Source organism: Oryctolagus cuniculus, chromosome 10, assembly GCF_964237555.1.
Source record: "Oryctolagus cuniculus chromosome 10, mOryCun1.1, whole genome shotgun sequence".
NCBI lineage: Eukaryota > Metazoa > Chordata > Mammalia > Lagomorpha > Leporidae > Oryctolagus > Oryctolagus cuniculus.
In genome coordinates, this window is record NC_091441.1 from 1,035,885 (window position 1) to 1,053,479 (window position 17,595).

A 17,595-nucleotide genomic window follows, 5' to 3' on the forward strand; every position below is an offset into this window, starting at 1 on the left:
AAAGTCTTCCTTTGCCGTTGGTTCACCCTCCAATGGCCACCGCGGCTAGCGCGCTGCGGCCGGCGCACTATGCTGATCCGATGGCAGGAGCCAGGTACTTATCCTGGTCTCTGGGTATGTTTTCATCTTATAAGTTACGTTGTATCAGAAAACCATAAAATTTCGGTTTTATAATATATAGCTAGCGGCGCCACAGCTCACTAGGCTAATCCTCCGCCTTGCGGTGCCGGCACACCGGGTTCTAGTCCTGGTCGGGGCACTGGATTCTGTCCCTGTTTCCCCTCTTCCAGTCCAGCTCTCTGCTGTGGCCCAGGAGTGCAGTGGAGGATGGCCCAAGTGCTTGGGCCCTGCACCCCATGGGAGACCAGGAGAAGCACCTGGCTCCTGGCTTCGGATCAGAGCGGTGCGCCAGCCGCAGCACACCGGCCACGGCGGCCATTGGAGGGTGAACCAACAGCAAAGGAAGACCTTTCTCTCTGTCTCTCTCTCTCTCTCACTGTCCACTCTGCCTGTCAAATATATATATATATATATATATGTATATATATATATAGCTAAGTAACATTGAAATCGTGAAACAATTGGGCACATTATCACAATGTATTTCTGTTACTTTTTTAAAAAGATTTATTTATTTATTTGAAAGGCAGTATTGCAGAGAGGTGGCGGTGAGGGGGGAGAGAAAGAGGGGGATCTTCCATCTGCTGGTTCACTCCCCAGTTGGCCACAACAGCTGGAGCTGCACTGAAGCCAGGAGCCAGGAGCTTCTTCCAGGTCTCCCACGCGGGTGCAGGGCCCAAGCACTTGGGCCATCTTCTACTGCTTTCCCAGGCCACAACAGAGAGCTGGATCGGAAGTGGAGCAGCCGGGTCTTCAACTAGTGCCTGTATGGGATGCCGGCACTGCAGATGGTGGCTTTACCCGCTATGCACAGACCTCTATTTCTGTTACTTTCTTAGTGTGGAAAACATGCTCTCAACTCTTTAATATCATCAAAACCCAACAGTCAGTAGAAAAGGCTAGCAGTGTGGCAGGAATAATGGGAAACGTTGATCTGAGAAGAGCAGGTTAGAGTTTGTATTGCTTTACAAAATTCCTCATTCCCTGAGCGTCCAGTCTTGGGTCAGCTACAGCAGTGCTTGCTGCGTGTCTTTCTATCGTCCGGGGAGGGGAGAATGCCCTGGAACAAACGCAGGCCCTGGGATGCTGCTCTGTGCCCGCCCGGCCCCAGGCTGGGGCGTCTGGACCCTCAGTGGGAGGGGCTGCTCACACAGTCACAGGACAGGCAGCGCGAGGAGGGGTGGGGAGGAACAGGCAGGCACTTGTGTGCACGCTCCGGATGCTTCCAGAGTGCTTTTCTTTCTTTTTTTTTTTTTAATTTTATTTTGGGTCTGGCGATGTGGTGTAGCATAAAGCAGCTGCCTGTGATGCCGGCCTCCCATGAGGGTGCCGGTTTGAGTCCCGGCTGCTCCACTTCCTATCCAGCTCCCTGCTAATGTGCCTGGGAGAGCAGTGGAAGATGACCCAAGTGCTTGGGCCCTGCACCCCCATGGGAGACCTGGAAGAAGCTCCTGGCTCCTGGCTTCAGCAGGCCCAGTCCTGGCTATTGCAGCCGTTGTGGGGAATGAACCAGCGGAAGGAGGACCTCTCTCTGCCTTTCCCTCTCTCTCCACAACTCTGTGTTCCAAATACATAATAAATAAATCTTTTTTTATTTGACAGGTAGAGTTACACACAGTGAGAGAGAGACAGAGAGAAAGGTCTTCCTTCCGTTGGTTCACTCCCCAAATGGCCACCACGGCCGGTGTTGCACTGATCCGAAGCCATGAGCCAGGTGCTTCCTCCAGGTCTCCCACGTGGGTGCAGAGGCCAAGCACGTGGGCCATCCTCCACTGCCTTCCCAGGCCACAGCAGAGAGCTGGACTGGAAGAGGGGCAACTGGAACTGGTGCCCGTATGGGATGCCGGCGCCACAGGCGGAGGATTAACCAAGTGAGCCATGGCGCCAGTCAATAAATAAATCTTTTAAGAAATATTTACTTTATATATTTGAAAGGCAGATTTAGAGAGAGGGAGAGACAGAAAGAGACGGAGAGCGAGCTTCCACCCTCGGGTTCATCTGTCAGGGCACCCAGGCTCTGCCCAGGGCTGGTCCCTCCGACTCTGGGGTTTCCAGGACTGTGGGGAGTGAGGTCACGGTGGCCGGACGGGGACAGGCTGGGCCTGATTTGCTGGTCAGTCCCCAGTGATTGCAATGACCAGGCTGGGCCAGACTGAAGCCCGGAACTCTGTCTGGGTCTTCCATGAGGGTGCAGGGACCCAAGCACTTGGGCCGTCTTCCCTTGCTTTCCTAGGCCATAGCAGAGAGCCGGCGCTCAAGCTGGTGCTCCTTCCGGATGCCAGCCTTGCGGGCCATGGCTCACCCCTGCGTCACAGCCCCTGCCCCAGCACAAGACCCTGAACACAGGTCCCAAAGTGTTGGGTGCCCCGAGGGATTCCTTCTTTGGGAGAACCTGACTCTAACTGAGCTCAGAGCTGGTGCAGGGACAATTCTCGCCATCTGGAGGACTGAGCCCTCAGGCCAGGCGTAAACGGAAGGGGAGGACAGAGACGGCCAGCCGTGGTCCCTGACGCTGCCCCACCTAGGGCTTCCTGCAGTCGCAGGTCTCCTGCGGCCAACGCAGAGGGGAAAAACCTGCTTCGATGGCCAGAGACACGGACGCTGAGTGTGTGTCACTCAAATGTTGGGTTTGCGCTCTCACAGCGACGGGCGCTCCCGTGCACACGCGTGAAGGTAAAGGCCGCGAGGCAACCAGGGTCTCGGGTGCACTGTGGCCGGCCCAAGGGCTGCAAGGAACCCTGGGTGCCTGAATTCTGGGGCTCGGGGTGCAGTGGTGCCCAGGGTCTGTCCCGACCCTCAGGGCTGGGTGGACGCTGAGTGCTGCCCTGTGCTGGCCGAACTGTGCCAAAGGTAGCTCAGTTCACAGGGCAAATTGCACATGCGCACTGGCGAGGCGGCAGTTGTTTTCAAGTCGGAACGTGGTGAGTCTGGTGCTCTGGCGCCTGGCAGGAAGTCCCGCCCCACCAAGCCTTGCCTTTTCCCTTTGTCACTGGCTGTCAGCACCGGCCGGCCTGCAGCCTGGAGCCGCTCTGGACCCGAGCTCGCTCCGGGTCCTCGGCTCCACTCCACTCCATGCCCCCGGACTTCCGCCGTTCACGCCGCCTTCCCCTGCCAGCGCTCGGATGATCACCCGTGTATCTGGAAACACGTTCTAAGCTGCTGCTGGGGACAATGGCAGCCGTGCGAATTCAGCAAAATGGAGCAGTAGCTCCCTGGGCCCGGGTGGCTCCCTCCTGGCTGTGACTGAGATGCCGGGTGGGCGTCCGTGGCAGAAATTCAGGCTGAACAAGTGACGTGTGCGGACTGGGTGCTGTGACGCGTCATTCAGAGTTCTCTCCCAGGTCTCTGGAGCCCCTGCGGGTCTGTGTCCTTGACAAACGTGTGAGCCGAGCCTCAGCACCGCACCGCAGAGCGGCGCCGGCTCGGCTCCTGGTTGGGGACCAGCAACACTTTCGGCTCTTGCCTTCTGACTTCTTTACGCATATCCACGGGTACGCTTTGCGGACCCTCTGGCCGAGTTCCCGGATGAATCACGGAGGGGACTCTTGCTGCCCGTGTCCTGTGCGCGCCAGGGGGCAGTGGGGTGGGACTGTCTCCTGCCACGGCAGCTTGGGCAAACACGGTTTTCCCATGCTAACAATGAGCTTTGTCAAAAATAAGAGTGAGTCCTCGTTAGTTCTCGTGGTGCGCTGTAACTTTCATGGCCCCCGTGGAATGTAGCGACTGCACAAGCTGGAGTTATTTTGTTAAGTTCCATATTGGACTATGTTTCCATTGAATACAACTACAAAAGAACATAATATCTCAAAATTTTGAGTTACAATCTTAGGCTTATTACTGTCAAAAAGCAATTACAAGCTATTTTTATGCAGAGCTCAAACATAAAATTAAAGACGCAGAAATGAAAGCGAACCATTTTTACCCGTGCCATCCGCACGCACAGCAGCGTCTACGGGGCCAAATGTGGGGCAGAGAAATATGCACGATCTGCACTGGGGCGGGGCTTGCGAGAGGAACGGAGGGAACTCAGACAGCTGCTGCAAGAACTTTCCCTGCTGGCTATGCCTTAGACTGCAGAAAAGTGAGCTGGGGGGACCTCGGAAGAAGCCAGCTTGCTTAGAACGGGTGTCTCAAGACCAGAGACTCCACGTGGCTTGGTCTGCAACCTGGGTGAGCCTGGCAAGTGGACAGTGGCACCTGCAAGGGCCAGAGGGGGCCAGTCAGGGACAGCACCTGCCTCGTTCATGTCCCAGAAGGAGGCTCTGTTGGGGAAGCTGACGGCCAAGCTGCCCTCCAGAGGCTGGGGCCTCTCCAGCAGGGGCAGCTGGGGGTGCTGCAGGAGGCCAGCGAGCAGGGGCTGGGTCCTGGTCAGGGTGGGGTCCTGGCCGTGACTGCTTCAGTGGGCTTGCTTTGCCGTTGCTGCTGCCCGGTGCTGAAGCTCCAAGCGCCTGGTGGCAGCGTGGCTGGCAGCAGGGGCCCAGGTCCCCGGGCTGCTGTTTGATGAGGGGACCCTGGTGGCTGGGAGGACTGTGCTCTGTGGCACCCACTGTCACCCCTTCCCTTGGGAGATGGGGCAGGCAGCGGCTGACGGTCCCTGCTGGCTGTCGCCAGCTCTCCGGCACGCAGCACCTGGACACGCGTTCAGAGATGGCTGAGAATGGAGAAAGCCCTGGTGGAGATGGTGGCAGCCTCCACCCCGTGTAGACGGGCGCCACCCACGGCTGGGCTCAGCAGGGAGGCGGGTGGAGTTGGTGGAGGACGAGGATGCGTTTGCCTCCTGGCCATCGCCATGCTGCCATCATGGAGAAGCCGTGTCTGCGGGAACTGGGCTCAGAGACGCTCTCTCCGATAGAAGCTAACGGTGCACGTCTCTCAAATATGTGATTGATTTATTTGGTTGGCAGAGAGACCGAGACAGGGAGAGAAAACTCCCATGCATCGCGTCACTCCCCAGATGCCTGCGCCCTCGATGGCCAAGGCTGAGCGTTTGGAACTCGATTCAGGTCTCCCACATGGGTTACCTGACCTGGCCAGGTCTGCCTGCTCGCAAGCTGGAGCCAGGAGCTGGAGCAGAGCCGAACCAGGTACTGCCATGAGGGGTCCAGGGGCTGGGTCAAATGCCGGCTCCTGCATGTTCCTAAAACGCCAGACTCTACATAAAGCAGCCTTTCAATTCCGTCACCTTCTCACAGAACTGGCGTTATTACCGCTCCTGGTCACAGAGACGCCGGGTAGGTGTCATCCCTGGTCACAGACAGACGCTGGTGCTGTTCCTGGTCACAGACAGACGCTGGTGTGGTCCCTGGTCACAGACAGACGCTGGTGTTGGTGTCGTCCCTGGCCACAGACGCTGGTGTTGGTGTCGTCCCTGGCCACAGACGCTGGTGTTGGTGTCGTCCCTGGTCACAGACACTGGTGTTGGTGTTGTCCCTGGCCACAGACGCTGGTGTTGGTGTTGTCCCTGGTCACAGACGCTGGTGTTGGTGTTGTGCCTAGTCAGCTGTGGCCATGACCTCAGGGCCGAGCTGGAATTCACGCTGGCTGCCGAGGATGCCGTAGCCTTGGCCTTGGCGCTGTCTTCCTCCTGGGTGGAGGTGGGGCCTCACCCTGTGCAGGCTGGCCAGGCACCTATAGGGTAGAAGCACCCAAGGCCGTGTGCATTAGCTGCTCAGCCTGTGGTCGCGTCACTGCTGGCACCGCCCTTGTCGCCGCTCCCAGCTGTGCCCTCGGGGCTCTGCCGCGGTGGCCTCAGGGTCACCTCGCTGGGCCTTGCGTCCTTCTGCCAGCGACTTGAGTGAGAGCAGCAGACTGGCGTTTCCAGAACGTGGTGGTGAATCTATCACTTTTTGTTCGTACTTGACAAAGCTAAAGGCTCATTTACCAATGTATCCTTTCCTATAGAGACCAAAAGCGAATAGAATTAAGTGTGTTCTTTAAATCGTGAAATGACTGATTTTTAACTCTGGCCACAAGAGGGTTTGGAGGCATTCACAACCCCCTGAACCAGGACGGAGGACTCTGATGAGCATGGCCTGGCAGAGGGCAGAGGGCAGGGGGCAGGGGGCAGGGGGCAGGGTCAGGGGGCAGAGGTAGAGGTAGAGGTAGAGGGCAGGGCTCTGTCTCGTCTACACTGGAAACCAGGGTGTGGATGCTAGGAGCGGCTCAGGCTGTGCATCTCTCTCTGGCTTCTCTGTGTCATGGCCGCTTCTGGAAAAAGGTGATTTGTTTCCCAGGTCCTGGGGCCCAGGCAGGATGGGGCCCAGGCAGGATGGGGCCCAGGCAGATGGGGCCCGACCCCGGAAGCTGCAGGCGAGAGCTGTGGTCAGGTCTAGGGGAGAGGGACGTCCCGATAGACGGAGACTTCAAGCCCGGGGCTCTGGCCTTGCCTGCGCCCACAGTGCGCCCGGGTTAGGCTCCCATCAGACGGAGCTCCTGGCAGTCTCTGCACTCCCCGAGCACAGGCTGCTGCCCCGAGCCCCTCACAAGCTCCGCCGAGCTGCCAGCCTGGGCAGCTGAGCGAGGAGCTCTTCTGAGAAAGCCTCCCTGTGGGGAAGATCCCACAAGACCAGCACAAACCTCTGGGTTCCAGGATGGAGTCCCGACACGCAAACCGCTCGCTCTCACGTCCCGTCAGCTCCGCAGGTGCTCGGCCCAGCCCCCCACAGGGGTTCCTCAGACGCTCCTGCCCTGCACGCTGTTCAGGATGCTTTCATGAATGCGAGGCGTGGAGCTGGCTGCAGGGGCACTTGGGGACACAACAGCCCGGACAGACACACGTGGGCAATGCAGGGACACAGCCTGTGCCCGCCGTGCTCGCCTGGACAGACACACGTGTGGTGCCTGACCGGTGTCCCCATGCAGACTCTGCCTTCTGACACAGCTGTGCTTGTGTGGACAGACACGTGTGGGCGTGCACATGCGTGTGGTGCCTGACAGGTGTCCCCTGCAGCCTCTGCCCTCTGACACACTTGCAGGCGGCCGATGCCTGCCTCTCGGCGTGCGTTCGAGCCGTAGGCTTCTCCCCCGCAGTTTGCCGCTGTCTTCAGAGCGCCTAAAGTGCCCTCGTTGTCGCTAAGCTGGCAGGGACCTGGGAGCGTCCTCGTGTCTGCCGGCGAGCCGTCCTGTGGTCACGGTGCCGTCTCCTCCCCCGGCGATGTGCGTGCAGCCCTCTGCCCAGCACCCGGCGCTCTTACTGAGCTCCAACGTGTGACGCGGGAGGGAAACTTGTCAGCCAGCATCCCAGGCAGGCCGTGTGGATTCTGCATCTGTGGACAGCAGTGACACGGACAGGCCTGCGAGGGGGGAGAGCTGTGACTGAGCCAGCAGGCACACAGCACCCAGGACACCCCCTGGGAGTACACAGTTCAGTGGTGTCAGTTCACCGCAGATCTGTGCAGTCTGTCACTGGAGTCGCTTCTAGAACATTCTCTCCACCCAAAGAAACTGCACCCGCGGCTGGTGCCGCGTTTCCCCGGCCCTGGCAGCAGGCGCCGGAGCTTCTGCTCTGAGCGGGGGGTTTCCAAGGCTCCGGAGAGCTGCAGGGTGAGCCCCGGCCTCCCTGGGCAGGCCGACTGCCTGTTCCCCCTTCCTGAGTGCATGGTCGCCATGACCAGTGTTGCTATCTGAAAAGTTTTAAAGTGACGTGGACATGGGTACAGCGACATGAAGACCTGGAAGCTGGAGGAGCCCCTCCGCTCGGCGAGGTGCTGGCATGGCTGCACCCCCGGGGACCCCCGCGGAAGACATCGCTGTGTGCTTTCTTCCCGGGGCCTCGCTTCTGGGGGTGGCACTCTGGTCAAGCTGTGTGCCAGGAGCTGTCCTCGGTGCCCAGGGCAGGTGACCGGGAGAGAGCGGCCGGTGGTGCCTGACGCTGCGGTGTTGACTGAAGCGAGTGTTTGTTTTGACCAAGTTACAGACACATCACACACTGACAAAGCTGGGAAAGAGGGTGCAGGGAGATCCGGTGTGTGAGAGGGAAGGCCAGCCCTCGGGCCTGTGGTGCCCTCTGAGCCCGGCCCAGCACTGCACACAATGACCCCACCTGGCCATGTGGAGCCCCTGCCCCAGCACTGCACACGACGACCCCAAATCCCCCCAACCTGGTCATGTACGGGTGCTCCCTGCCCCGCCCCGCCCTGGCACTGCGCACACTGACCCTGAATCCCCAGACCTGGCCATGTGGAGCCCCCGCCCCGGCACTGCACTCGATGACCCTGAGTCCCCTGACCTGGCCATGTGGAGCCCCGCTCCTGCACTGCACACGATGACCCTGAGCCCCCCCTCCCCCAACCTGGCCACGTGCAGTGCTCCTGTGCCCCCACTGGGGCACACATGCATAGGAAGTGGGCGGGATGTGCACTCCCAGCCCAGGGAAGGGCCCAGACGTGGACGCTGTGCAGTGACCCCTCACACAGGAGCCGGGCAAGTGGTCTCCGCGCCACTGTGTTCTGCCTTCTCCTTGGAGGTGCGCGTCCCGGGCAGCCCACGGTGTCCCCCGCCCCTCGTGGCGACTTCCGGCCTGCTGGCTTCTCTCCCTGGCGTCGTTCTGGCGCTGTGACAAGCTGCAGCTGTGCTGCAGAGCAGGGCCCACGGCAGAGCGGGGGCCTCACGCGTCCTGCCCGGCGGGCGTCTGGTGCAGCCCCAGCTTCTGACCCTCAAGGAAACACGTGGATGAGTCAGGGTCCAGAGAGCCGGGGGTGATGTGTGCCGCGGGTGACTTTGGAGGGGAACTGGCCTCTGGCAAGCCCGCAGCTGGTGCAATGGCTGCAGCTTCTGTGCCGGGTGCCAGAGCCGGAGACGACCAGGTGGGCAGGAACCGGAGACAGGGCCAGGCGGGGTGTGTGCACATGCCGGGGATGGGCCGGGGCGACCTCGACCTCACGTTGGGCTCTCCTGCCTGTGGACCCACAGCTTTGATACTGCTGAGCTGCAGGAGAAGCAGGGACCCCTGTGGTGGGCTCACCCCACCTGGCTGTGGGCCCTCAGATGGAGGAGGGCGGCAGGAGCAGACGTGCTGCTGCTATGGCAGCCGGGTGGGCCCAGCGCCGCAGGGGCTTCTGGGCCTGTGCTGCCTTTAGTGCAGAAGTGGCGGTGGGGTGGGGGAGGGGCGCTGTGGCCCGGCAGGTTAAGGAACCAGCCTGCAGCACCCGCATCCCACCTGGGCGTGGGTTTGAGTCCCGGCTGCTCCTCTTCCGATCCTGCTCCCTGCTAATGCTCCTGGGAAAGCAGTGGAGGATGGCCCAAGTCCTTGGGCCCCTGCACCCACATGGGGGACCTGGAGGAAGCTCCTGGCTCCTGGCTTCAGATTGGTGCAGCTCTGGCCGTGGCAGCCATTTGGGGAGTGAACCGGCAGATGGAAGACCTTTGTATCTCTCTGCCTCTGCGTCTCTGTAACTCTTTCAAGTAAAATAAATGTTTTAAAAAAGCTATAAACAGATTTCAAATTTCTTTTTAACCAAAATAAACTTGTCTTTTAATTCCATTTCTGTAAATTTTTGGAAGCATGCACACATTCATGAACATCCACACTGCACACACACACATATACACACACACATGAATCCACACGAACACACATCCACACCAACACCCACATACATTCACACATGCACACACGTGTGTCCACATGCACACACCCCGACACCCCACACTCACATGCACACATGCACACACATCCACACCCACACCAATACACATGCACACACATGCACACATGCACACACATGCACACACATGCACACCCACACCAATACACATCCACACCAATACACATCCACACATGCACACACATGTATCCACGTGCACACACATCCACACCCACACACCTGCACACATGCACACACATCCCCATATACACACACACACACACACGTATCCGTGTGCACACATATACACACCCCCATGCACATCCACACATGCACACACAGGTATCCACATGCACACGCATGCACACACACACCCACACACGCACGCACACACATATCTCCCAGGCATACGGGGACTCGTCTGCAGCTTGCCGTCTCACTGCTGTCCCTGGCTTGGTTGTGCTCAGGGGAGAGAAAACTGCGAACCGGTGCCAGGCCTTTCAGGTCTGTTGAGACCTGCTCTGTGCCAGCACAGGCGAGAGTCTGCGGATCGTGGACCTGGACCCAGAGGCGCTCTACAGTCGCACGGGTGGAGTGTGGTGTCTCGTCCCGAGCTCAATGCCCCGTGCAGGCCCTGTGTCCTCGGAGCCGCTGAGAGGAGCCGTCTCCTGCCTGCGTGGCCCCTGCGAGTCGGCTCTGTGGTGGCTCCAGACCAGTTCTGCTTTCACCTATTTGCAGACGACTTTGCGTGTCCTCCTTCTCCAAAGGCTTTGCTCTGGGGTACGGACCCCCGGGCTGCCCGAGACTTCGGTTCCGAAAACGGGAACTGCCATTTGCTTGTCTTCCGGCTTTGTTTTTTTTTTTTTTGAGGCATCAGGTGCCAGTCTAATGTTTTTTCCTGGAATATAATCTTTTTTCTTGTGTAGATGTGTGTGTGTTGTTTGTTTTAAAGCAGTCACACTATAATGTGCCCAGTGTGTTTTCTTCGGCTGTTCTGAAATGGTGTTCACAGGACTTCTCGGCTGTGGCTTAACGTCACTCAAGTACAGTCTCTGGGCCGTTTTCACTGTCACCTGTCACTCAGACCCGACTGCTCCTGCGTTGGACCCGTGACTCCCGCGTGCTCTCAGAGCTTCTCCCCTAGTTTCCGTTGTTTTGTCTCTCCAAGCTTCACTCTGCTGATTTTCTTCTGACCAGACCTTCCCTTCACTAAGTCTCTCCCCAGCCGTGTCTTAGCTACTCGTCCTCAGCCGTGTCGGTGCTGTGCCTCGGTGCTGTGCCACGGTGCTGTGCCACAGTGCCGGCCCCTGCCCTCGTTCATTCACTCTTGCGGCTTCTCGCCTCTTCCTCCCGATGGCTGCGTTTTCCTGTGACGTTGCTGTAGCCTGTGTCAACACTGGTGGAAGTCAGGGCGAGGTGTGGCTGCTTTGCTGTGGCCCCTGGAACGGTGTGGGGCCGGGGTGGGGCTGAGGGAGCTCCTGGGACTCTGGCCCGTGCCCAGCCACTCCGCGCTCCACGAGTCCCCTCGGCTTCCAGGCCTGGCTCCCAGAGTCAGCCCACTTGCTGACCTGCTGTGTTTCCCAGGGGGCTCGACTCCGTGGCCTCTGAGTGAGACATCTGGTTTCCTCTCGTGCACCCCCGTCTCATGCTGCCCCCCACGCAGGGATCGGAAGCCCCTGAGGGTGGAAGACACTTGTCTTGCTCACCTGATCTCCTCCTGCACTCAGAGCCGCTACCTCGGCACCATCATGGTGGTTTCCTCCCAGCCTCACCCCTGTCCCAGGTCAGCTCTCGGCAACGAGAACCGTGTTTGGGTCTCTGTGGAACCCCAGCCTGAGAGCAGCGCCACATGTGTGGTTGGTACTCAGAGTGTTCAGACGACGGAAGGGACGAGCAGGACGCCCCTCCCCTCCCCCGGGGCCACGCCCCCCAGGCTGGAAAAGCACGAACCCACCTTCTGTGCCCACGTCCCCAGGTCTGGGCTGGAGCGGCCGCTCTCTCGGGTCGACCTCGGGGCTCCCTGGGAGCTGTGGCGGCCGCGGCCCAGCACCAGGAAAGCTACAATTCCAGGGCGCATTTGCACTGCCGTGAAGTCCGCGGGGACTGTGCCAGGGATGGCGTGCAGGTTCAGGGTCAGGGACTTCAGCCCGGGTGGGCGTGCGGTGCAGCGGGAAAGCTACATGGGGGATGCCCTACCCCACTCGCGCTGCCCCGCAGACTCCTGGCCGCCGCTCCGCTTCCAACCCGGCTCCCTGCTGACGGCTCCTGGGAGGTCGCAGGGGACGGCTCAGGTGCCTGGTCCCTGCCTCTCAGGCGGGAGACGTGATGGAGTCCCTGCCTCCTGACTTTGGCCTGGTCAGCCCCTATCTGGGTAGCGAGCCAGGGGCGGGAGATCAATCTCTGCCTCTCCGCTGCTTTGCCTCTCACATAAAATAAATGTTTTGAAAAAGAGAAGGCAGCCCCGCCCCAGGACTAGGATCAGTGCCATCGTGGGCGAGACTGCGCATCGCTCTGCTCTTCGCTTGTCACTGGACAATGGGATGACGGGAGTCCCGTGTCACTGGACTGCTGCAAAGATAAAGAAAGTTAATTCAGGCAGAACACTTAGCCCGTATTAGTAGATATTGGCTTATTTTCATTATTATTAAGAAAGCCTTAGGAAGGCTTTGTTTACAGCAGACGTCACTCAAATGTTGAAATTAAAGTTGCAGGAAACATCTCTCGCATGCGCGCTCTCTGGAGGCACGAGGAGCTCGGTGAGACAGCGCGGACTCTAACACCCACGCGCATAAAGCCTCTGAGAGAAGCCGCTGGAGCCCATCTGTGCCTCCGGGTGAAAGGAACTGCTGGGGCTCAGACACACTCAGCGCTTCCTGGCCCGCCGCCCCCGCGCCCGGCTGTGCTGTCCCGGACCCTGACGGCGCAGGCGCTCTGCCCGAGGAGGGAATGAGGAACGGAAGCACCGAGGTTCCTCTGGAGTCAAGAGCGGTGGCTGTGTAGGACTCGGGATGTCAGGGTGTGAGTGCAGCATCGTCAGGGGCCTGTGCACTGGGCCTGGGACAGCTCCCGGACAGGACCCTCCCTTGGGAAAACCTCGGTTAGGACGAGACAGGGGTGGGGAGGTGAGAGGGGAGGAGGGAGAGAGGGACAGAGGGAGACAGGGAGAGGGAGAGGAGGGAGAGGGAGAGAGGGGGAGAGGGGGAGAGGAGAGGGGGAGAGGGAGAGAGACGGGGAGAGGGAGAGAGGGGGAGAGGGAGAGGGGAAGAGGGAGAGAGAGAGAGGAGGAGAGGGGGAAAGGGAGAGAGGGGGAGAGGGAGAGAGAGGAGGAGAGGGGGAAAGGGAGAGAGGGGGAGAGGGAGAGAGAGGGGAGAGAGGGAGATAGGGGGAGAGGGAGAGGGGGGAGAGGGAGATAGGGGGAGAGGGAGAGAGGGGGAGAGGGAGAGGGGGAGAGGGAGAGAGGGGGAGAGGGAGAGGGGAAGAGGGAGAGAGAGAGAGGAGGAGAGGGGGAAAGGGAGAGAGGGGGAGAGGGGGAGAGAGGAGGAGAGGGGGAGATAGGGGGAGAGGGAGAGAGAGGGGAGAGAGGGAGATAGGGGGAGAGGGAGGGGGAGAGGGGAGATAGGGGGAGAGGGAGAGAGGAGGAGAGGGAGAGGGGAAGAGGGAGAGAGGGGAGAGGGAGGGGGAGAGGGAGGGAGAAAGGGGGAGAGAAAGAGGGGGAGAGGGAGAGAGGGGGAGGGGGGGGAGAGGGAGAGGAGGAGAGGGGGGAGGAGAGGGGAGAGGGGAGAGGGGGAGGGGGAGAGATGGAGAGAGAAACAGATGCCCAGCTGCCCACCCACCAGGCTGCTGTACACCTGTGCTAATTTGCATATGCAAATCAGGCACAGTGCACCTGTTTAAACCAGCCAGTCTCATCACTTCATGATCATACCTTATATATCATATAAAATACAGCAATTAAAAATATGTCTCTGATAACATACATTAAGCAATTAATGTTTATTAACATTTAGAAAATTGGTTTCTGTCTATTGATGTTCTAGTTCTCGACCCAATGGTTTCTTATTTGACTTTCATTATTAGGAGTGCTTAGCACATCAAAACGTTGTTAATTATTAGCTCCAGGCGGAAGATCACGAACACGGACAGCGAAGTTGCGATTCTGTGAGGTGCAGGCCTGTCCTTGCTAAACCTTCTGGAGCTGAGAACGGTGTGAGCGTCGGTCACTGCTGACCACACGGCCCGGGAAACGCCCACCTGCTCACAAGCACAGACCTCTCATGTTGTTCCACATGGTGGAAGTTTCCAGAACTTCCAGCCCTCCGTCCTGTCCTCTGTGACAGCTGCTTCAGCCCCACTGCGCTCAGCAAGTGTGAACTTTTATTTATAGGCGAAGCCCCGCAGAACACCCCATGGCTCTGTCATGCTGTCTCGCAAGCCACACCTGCTGCAGCCCCGGGGGAGCCTGGAGTGGGGATTCTCCGCCCCCGCACAGCACAGCCTGCTGCTCCTGGAACGGTCACAAACCTGAAGACAGTCTTTGAAAAGATGCTAGGTGCAAAAAACAGCTGAAAAACCAAACCAAACGTGCGTGGGAAAACCAGCCAAGAGCCATCTGGCCCTTCTCCCGCCGCGGCAAGACTTCTCACAGCGGAGGACTCCACGCACGGCACCTGAGTGCGTGACGCTCGTCTCCCGCTGAGTCAGGGTGCTCTGGTCTCCCCTGCGCAGAGCTCGGGGCTCGGCGCAGGTGCCGGCGGCCAGGAGACCAGGTCCTCTGCTCAGTACCGACATCGCTCCTGACTCCCGCCACTATTCAGGACAAGCAAGCCGTGGTCTGGCATTAGCCGCTGGGGTCGGAGGGAGCGGGCAGGGAGGTGTGGAGGGGAATGGGCACAGGAGCCTCAGGGCAGAATCCCCACGGCGTGGCGGTGGCCTCTGCCTGGGAGTCCCGGGCGCTGTGCTGCTGCCGCTGGACGCGCACGCGGGCAGCCGGTTCCTGCAGCGCTCGGTGGCAAGCCACCAAGTGGTCGCCTCACCGCAGCAGCAAAGGGTGCTTTTGTTTTCTCTTCCGTTTGGCACATGGGAAAGCCTCCTCCCCTTTCCTGCCTCGCCTGCACAAAGGACCCAGTATCCTTACAGTGTGGCCGCCGAGAAAAGGACATTGAGCGTCCCAAAGCAGCTTCGCTGACGATGCTCTGGTCACTTGTGAGGGACTGAGCAGCGCCCGTTCTCCAGGAAGTCCCCGCCTCCCCCAGCCTGACGTAATTCAGGGCCACGCATCGCTCTGCTCCAGCTCGAAGCAGCACACCCGCCAGCCAAGCCTTTCAGCTCGGCACCGTTCCCACCCAGCGCTCCGCACCAGCAATGCCGCTCGGTCGTAGGTGGCAAAAAGGACTGTCGCAGGAGGGGCGCGGGCTTCAGTTCTGTGGGCGCGCGTGTGTGGTTTGGGCGCTGAGGGTGTCAGGTGCCTGCCAGGAGGAAGGGCGTGGCCGTGTCTCCCCCGAAACTGAACTGGGAAGGAGGAGTCTACTTGTCGGAATTTTCTGTTCCTTTAAAATACTAACAAGGAGGCTGACTGTGGCCATGCGGTTGTGGTTTGTATGATGTGGACACCCACCCACAAAGGACTCCCTGCGGCCGCTGACGGGGTGACTGGCAGGTGACTTGGTCAGCCACCCAGCGCCGACGCCGGCCGTCAGCTCCTGCTGGCTGCTCAGCCCCTCTGAAAGCTGGATGGAGGGTCACGGACCGCGAGGCCGCGGCACCTGGAACCATCCTTCCACCTTCCCGTTATCTACAGAGCATGTATGTGTTGGAGAAGAAATGCACACACACGCACACACACGCACACACACGCACACACATGCACACACACGCACACACACGCACACACATGCACAGGCAGAGGGATCCAGAGCTCCCATCCACACCTGGTCCACTGCCCAGCTGCCCAGAATGGCCCGGTGGTGGTGGTGCTGGGGTGTCAAAGCCAGGAGGCGGGACCTCAGTCCAGGTCTCCCTGGAGGCGGCAGGAATCCCATCACCGGCCTCCCACGGCGAGCTGAGCCCAGGCACTCCCCCGGGGGACGGGCATCCCGACTGGCATCTCCTCGCCTCTCTCTTCTGTACTGTAGGCGGGTGGGGCAGTCAGGTCCAGGTCGCGTCCTCTCGCCTCCCCCCAGCAAAGCCTGGGCTCTGCCGTCGGGGAGCCCCTCGCCCTGCCACAAGGGAGCGCTGAGTCTAAAGGTTGCAGGAGCCGGGGGCGGCCACGCAGCCAGCCTCTGCCGATTCCAGCACTTTCTTTCTCCGGGGCTCTTGCTTCGTTTGATGGGACGCTTGGGTCCTCTGCTCTTGTCCCCTCCTCCTTCCCTCTGCCCATCCGGGGCCTGACCCGCCCCTGAGACGCCACTGACCACTGCAGAGGGAACAGGAAGGGAGCTGAAGCCGCCCACATCCCGCAGCCCTGGCTGCGCACAGGCGAGGGCACAGTCCTGGTGGGAGGCGTGCAGGCCGAGTAGGTCACAGCAGTGAGGGCGGTGCCACTGGCTGTGAGCAGAAGCACCAAGACCGGCCTTGGCTGGGTCCCTCGCCGGGGCCTCGCTCCCCCTCCTTTCCTCCAGGATGTGTAACTCATCAGGACCCAGTGAAGGCCAAACCAGCTCCTGCGGAGCGCCAGGCAGAGCGGCCGGCTCCCCAGGGCTGCGCTACACACACAGGCTGTGCCTACTGTTCGCAGTGCGGACTGCTGCGTAGGCTCTAAACCTGCAGCAGGCACGGGCATGCGTCACCGTGAACTACAGAAGTGGTCTGGAAAAGGGTAGTTGAAACACCAAGCACCGGGGTTGGCGTCGTGGAGCTGTGGGCACGCCACCACTTGCAGCACTGGCACCCCATACTGGGCTACCCACCCGTGCCCCGGCTGCTCCACTTCCCACCCAGCTTCCTGCTAACGCACCGCGAAGGCAGCAGATGGTGATCCAAGCATTTGAGTCCCTGCCACCCACTCGGCCGCCCCGCATGGAGCTCCTGGCTCCGGCCTTTGGCCTGGTGCAGACCCGGCTCTTGTGGCCTTTTGGGCAGTGAACCAGCAGTGGAAGATTCCTCTGTCTTTCCTTCTCTCCCTGTCGCTCCCCCTTTCAGATAAACAAATGCCTCTTTAAAGACAATGGTAAGAACCACACGGTGTCAGAATGGGCAAAGCCACAGAAGGAAGACTGGAAGGAGACATCGCTTGCCCCTGGGTGCTGGATTGCGGGCGGTCTCGGTGGACACTGGCCTGCCCCCCCTGGCATCGGCAATAATGCCATCTTACTTTCCCATCGGTGAAGGGGCCTCCTCGGAGCCCCAGAAGTGAAGCGCATTCCGCCCGCGTGAGCTTCATTGAGAGGACTCGCGGGGTTGGAAGCTGGGCAGGTGTGGTGAGGCGATGCAGGCAGGCGGCTTTCTCTGGGCCACGCTTTAGAGCGCTGCGGGGGAAATCACGTCGATGAGGACGACAGTGCAGGGCCGGGGAGGTGGGAGCTGGCTGCTCCAGAGAGGCCAGGGCCCGGGGGCCGTCTGGGCAGTGGCTCCGCCGCAGGAGGCACTGGGGCCCGGGAGGGGGCGGGGGTGCGCGGCGGCCCCCACAGAGACGCCAGCGAGCCGGCGTGCAGAAGGAATTCTGCTGTGCGAGTGCTGCGCGGCCTGCAGTTGCACATTAACTCGCCTTGTGACCGCGTGAGAATGCAATCGCTTTTATTCTGCTGCTTTTTAGCCAGAGGACTTTCCTCTTTATCGATAAACATTACATCTATTTTCCATTTTTCTGGTTAGCCCTAAGATACTGTGGGTCAAATTGAAGTCTCATTAATCCCACTGGAAAAATCCCAAAATAAGCAAAAAGAAAAAAAGCCTC